Below are 5,416 nucleotides of genomic sequence, written 5' to 3'. Positions count from 1 at the left end.
GATTTTAACGAATATTTATTCTTCGAAGGAACAGTGCATCATGATTTGGGCTAGGAAGATAGGTGATTTTTTAAATTCCTTTTAAGGAACCAACACTTTCAGAAATAGAAGAAAGTATTCCGTTAAATCTCTTCATTTCTAGTGGGCAAACACGGTATCTCACTGTGAAGAGGACCCCAAGGCAGCCTGACTTCCACTGGAGCATGAGCTTGTTGGACCTATTATCGGACCCGTTCCCAAGCCAGCTTTCATTGGTGAAAAGGATTTCTCAGGATCATCTTCATTTCCTTGGTATCTAACTCAAGGAAGTATCTTTGCTACATCCAACTAAAACAGAGAATGACATCATCACCCAAGGATTGGGTGTAGCTAGGAAGGCTAAGAAATGCTTCATGACTAAACAGGTCAATCTCCCATTCACTTTAGGGAGAGTGTACAGATCCAGGTACTTCATGACAGCCCTGTAGTCCTCCATGGGCATCCCCCCATAATCTGGGCCACCTGCTAGAGAGAATCATCATCCATACCAAAGAGTGAGTGGTAGGCGTTTAGACACTACTTCACATCATCTTCACCCTGGACACCAAGGGTGTCCTGAAAACCCTGTAAGGCTATTCTCTTCTGCAGGGGGGGTAGCCTTGTCTTTATTGATCTTCTCACAGGTGTGGGACAGGTTTTCCAGGGGACGTGGCACCAGATATCAGAGAGGTCCCTGTGCAAGATGTCCTTAAGATCTGGGAAGTCATGCATCAAGGAGTCAAGGCACAGACCAGAAATATGATGTGTTCACACACCCACTTCTTCTGGAGAGTTTCTGGGATATTCTTCAGATACTCTGCAGGAGTTGTTCCTCCCAGAGGGCACTTATGCTGAGGTCCCTTTCCAGCGTGGTCCAGATGATGTAGAACCTCTTTCCCAGGCCCTGGATGGTTTTGGCAAGTTTCACGAGATTCGTGCTGAATGTTTGAATGCAATGATGATGAAGAGGCCCTACTGGCTAAGTGGCTTTTCCTCCAGATAGTTCTCCACACTTTGGGCAAAAGCCCTTGTGCTGGGGGGTTGGGAGGAGGGATCTCACAACACCACATTGGGAAAGTGGGAGAGGGAGTAGCAGGTGTGAATCTGGGTGGTCCTCACCACTCCAGTGGGACCAAGGCCTCCTCCTTATGCCCAGTTCCCCACAGTGTGTTGATGAAGGAGGACATATCATTGCCAGGGTTCCCAGTCACAGCAATGCTCATTTGGGCACTGGACACTGTCTCTAGGTTCCCTCTGACCATAGAGAACACCTCCAGCTAGTTCCCTTTTCCTAAGGCTTTTTCAAAGTTCATGGGACCCGCCTCATATAAAATGCTCTGGTCCATATGGTATCACACAGCAGAGGTGAAGGATGTAGATAATGGGGCATGAGATGACAGGGTTGACTACACCACACTGTTGACCAGTGGAGTAAACTCACAGGACTTTGAAAATATATTTCCATTGGCCACTTCAGAAATTGAGATGTTATTTAATTTTATTTATTCATTTATTTTTTAGAGGGTGGGGGGAGGGGCAGAGGGAGAGAGAAAATCTTAAACAGGCTCCATGCCCAGCGTGGAATCTGATGTGGGGCTCAATCTTACTACCCTGATCATGACCTGGGCCAAAACCAAGAGTTGGCCACTTAATCAACTGAGCCACCCAGGTGCCCCAAGATGTCATTTTAAGTATGAGTTAAAAGCGATATTTTAATAAATTGATGTGATACTTCTTTTTATTAAACACTCTGAAATATTTATTTTTGTATTTGTTGAAGTTTTGTGCTTCTTTGACATTTGTAACTCACTTGAAGTTTATTTTTATAATAGTCTCATATTATAAAACGTTCCAATAGATGAAAATAAATTATCACAAGGAAGCCAGGCTTTGGCCAAAGTGATACAATTCTCATGCACAGATAAAGAAACTGGTTTGCATCTTAAAATGCTGTTATTTCAAATTTTCTTTTCTTCTTCTTCCTCCTCATCTGTTGCTAGGATTCATGAACTAGTTAAAGAGTAGGCATTTACTTTTAGAATTTGGTGGTATTCATTATTTTAGCTAGACCAGGCAGTTAAATATAAAATACATCAATATTCAGTGTAAAGTGCCCATGACAGCATCTTGGAATTGACTCTCAATGTTGTTGAATATGTTCTTATGCTTTACTTCATATCAAGTTAACTTACTAGTTAATCCCTTTCATTGTTTTGTAAATTCTTTGAGATCTAAATAATGTTCCACACCCTGAAAAAATATAGATTTACTTTCTTCCCTTAAAAGACACTCATCCAGGATTTGCTTCAAAATAATGAGGGAGTGAGGGGGAGTGAAGCAAGATTAGTAGTGAGCTGACTGTTGTAGCTGCGTGATAGAGATTATTATGACATTCTGTCTACTTTGGGCTATGTTTAAAATTTTCCATATTGTGGTAGATTTCCAATTCTTCATTCCTTTTAAGGAACAGGATTACGTATGCTTGCCCTTGGCTGTTGTGCAGGGCCTCCCACTCTGCTGGGCATAGTATATGTCCCTTCTTCTCAGATATTGCACTCAGCCCAAGGACATTCTTTGGCCAATGGCATGTGAGCAGACTTGACATGAGATGTCTGAGCAGGGCCTTTAAATGTACTTGCATTTTTTGCATGGTTTGCCCTGGCCTCTTATGTTCCCACCATCTGTCATGAGAAGAGTATGACCTGGGTAGCTGATGTTCCTTCAACCATAAGTCCTGTAACAAAGAATGTACAGGGGCGCCTGGGTCGCTCTGTTGGTGAAGCATCTGCCTTCGGCTTGGGTTGTGGTCTCGGGGTCCTGGGATTGTGTCGGGCTCTCTTCTCTGCAGAGAATCTGCTGCTCCCTCTTCCCCTGTGCTTTCTCTCACTCTCTCTCTCGGGTAAAATAAATACTATCTGAAGAAGAAGAAGGAGGAAGGAGGAGGATTCACAAATTGGGGTAATTCACAAATTGGGGTCCAGTCCAGCTCAGCTCAGCCCAGCCCAGCTGAAAATGGCCAAACCGCAGCCAACCAGCAGACCCATGATAGTAAAAACAATGTTTGCTGTTTTAAGCCCTGAAATTTTGGGCTTGTTTGTTATAGAGCATTATCACCAGAGAAACCTGACTTTTTACACATAAGTACTTTTTCTAAATAAAGAAAAACACTATAAAAAATCTGTTCTACACTGAGAATTGTATGCTACATGCTAGGTTGATAGAATTAAACTTGATTTCAGTTGCTGGGCTGGTTTCCTATCTAGGGTTCTTCAGTATCCATTTAGCAAAATTTAAAGCTAGTAGCTGATTCTACCATTGGCCCCAGGTGCAGAGAGCATGCTCCAGATTTGCTCCCCATGAAGGTTAATTTCATGTGTCAACGTGACTAGACCACAGGATGCCCAGATTTTTGGTTAAACATGATTACTGGAGTGTCTGTGAGGGTTGTTTTTCTGGAAGGGATTAGCATTTGAATCAGCAGACCAAGTGAAGCAGATTGCTCGGCCCATTGTGGACTGGCCTTACCCATCCACCCATACCTGAATAGAAGAAACAGGCGGAGGAAGGGAGATGTCTTTTCTCTGCCTGAATGTGAGCTGCGACAGCAGTCTTCTGCTCTTGACTGAGACTTATAGAGCCCCTGGTTCTCAAGTCTTCAGGCTCAGATAAGAATTAAACCACTGACTTTCCTGGCTCTCTAGCTTGCAGACAGCAGATTGTGGGACTTCTTAGGCTCCATGATTGCATGAGTCAGTTCCTTATAATAAATAAATAAATACACACACACACACACACACACACACACACACACACATATATATATATATATATAAACATAAAAACATATCTATATCTCCTATCAGTTCTGTTTCTCTGGGGAACCCTGATGAATATACCCCAGGAAATGAAGAAGCTGAAGTGTTTATCTACTGATTTCAGGTTCTCAGTGGTTGAGGGCTGCTCCTGGTGGCATTAAATCCCCAACTTCCTGGCTGCATTTCAGGGGAGCTGAGCAAATTTCTGAGGTGCTGAAGAAAGCCCTCAAACAGTTCGAAGGAGAGACGTACCTGCTTCAGGTGGGGAGCTGATGGAGTGGTCAGGGACGGTCCCCGCTGCAGCTGCAGATGACTCAGTGTTGGGCTGAGGGTACGTGGGTGGGGGCAAACAGCAGCTGTGATCATTATTTGACTAGACCCAGAATGGAAGTAACTTGGGAAAATATTCTTGTACCCAGTGTTTCAGATGAGTTAACATTAAGGCTTTATATTCTACCACCCACAGAGTCTATCTCAAGTCCTGAGGGAAAGAGAAAAAGAACTGCAAGGTCAAAAAAACCAAAACGACATCCCCCTGGGCCTCCTCTCTTTCCCTAGTGCCGCTCTGCCTCGCAGGAACAAAGAAGCAAAATGCAGGTCTATGCAGGTGGCGGCACGGCTGGGAGCATCTTCCGCACCCACCCCCAAATACGTGTTAGGATGGAGTAAACACATTATGGGATGTTGAGTCAATGAAATGGGTTCCACTGGGCACCTGTCATGACATTCCTATCTATTCATCATCGAAGTAGGAGCTGTTGACCATCACCAGGGTTCAGAGATACTTTGAGAACTGTTTCTTGGCCCCCAGGTGAAGAGAACAGTGGGATGGATCCGGGTCAGATGGGGTGTGGCACTTCTCTGAAATGTCACTGCTGGGGTGAGGCGAGTGTTAGAAAGAAGGTGATGAGGAAGGAGCCCTAAGTGGAGGAAACTGAAGGTGTAGTGTAAACAGAGGGAGCTAATGACTATCCCAGGTCAAGCCAGACCAGAAGCCAAGGGGTGGAATGTAGTGAGGGTACTGGAAGGCACAGACCCAGAGATGAACCCTTACTGAGCAGAAGGTACCCAGGGAATGCCCGTTACCCATAAGCCTCCTCTAGCCATGTATTCCTCTTCCTCAAAGTGGATTGACGGATCACTTCCAGAACTTACACTTGGCCATAATTCTTTCACTTCTTCCTTCTTAGACCTCTGCTTTCTGCCTCCATGTAGATACATGCTTTGAAAGCGAGGTTATAGCCACATGCTCTGCACAGACGCTTTCCGATCAGAACATTCAACCAAGCCAGTTGATCAAGTCTGTCTGCAAAGCGGCAGGGGCTGCAGAAAGCACAAATATCGGTCTCCCTGATGAGACTGCAGGCACGGAAACCTGCTGCCAGCTGGTTGGAAAGAAAGCCGTGTCGGTGGCACTTCCATCAGAATGCCCAGACATGGCCGAGTGAGGTCTTCTTAAGATCCGTTCATTATTATTCCAGGGTCCAGACTCTTTCGTATTCTTTCCTGTGTTATATCTGAAGTGCAACACTGTGTAAGTTGAAGGTGTAGAACACTGATCGATTATTTTTGTTGCAATATGT

General features: G+C 44.6%; 1 pseudogene; it reads right to left on the bottom strand.

Annotated features, from left to right (window-relative positions):
- Positions 1-295: 295 nt before the first annotated feature.
- LOC113258242 (immunity-related GTPase family M protein 1-like) lies at positions 296-4,199 on the bottom strand (annotated as a pseudogene).
- Positions 4,200-5,416: the final 1,217 nt, after the last annotated feature.

This window comes from Ursus arctos, unplaced genomic scaffold (assembly GCF_023065955.2).
Source record: "Ursus arctos isolate Adak ecotype North America unplaced genomic scaffold, UrsArc2.0 scaffold_16, whole genome shotgun sequence".
NCBI classification, from domain to species: domain Eukaryota; kingdom Metazoa; phylum Chordata; class Mammalia; order Carnivora; family Ursidae; genus Ursus; species Ursus arctos.
Note: the sequence above shows the minus strand (reverse complement) of the source record. Positions and strands in the feature narration are given on the sequence as shown.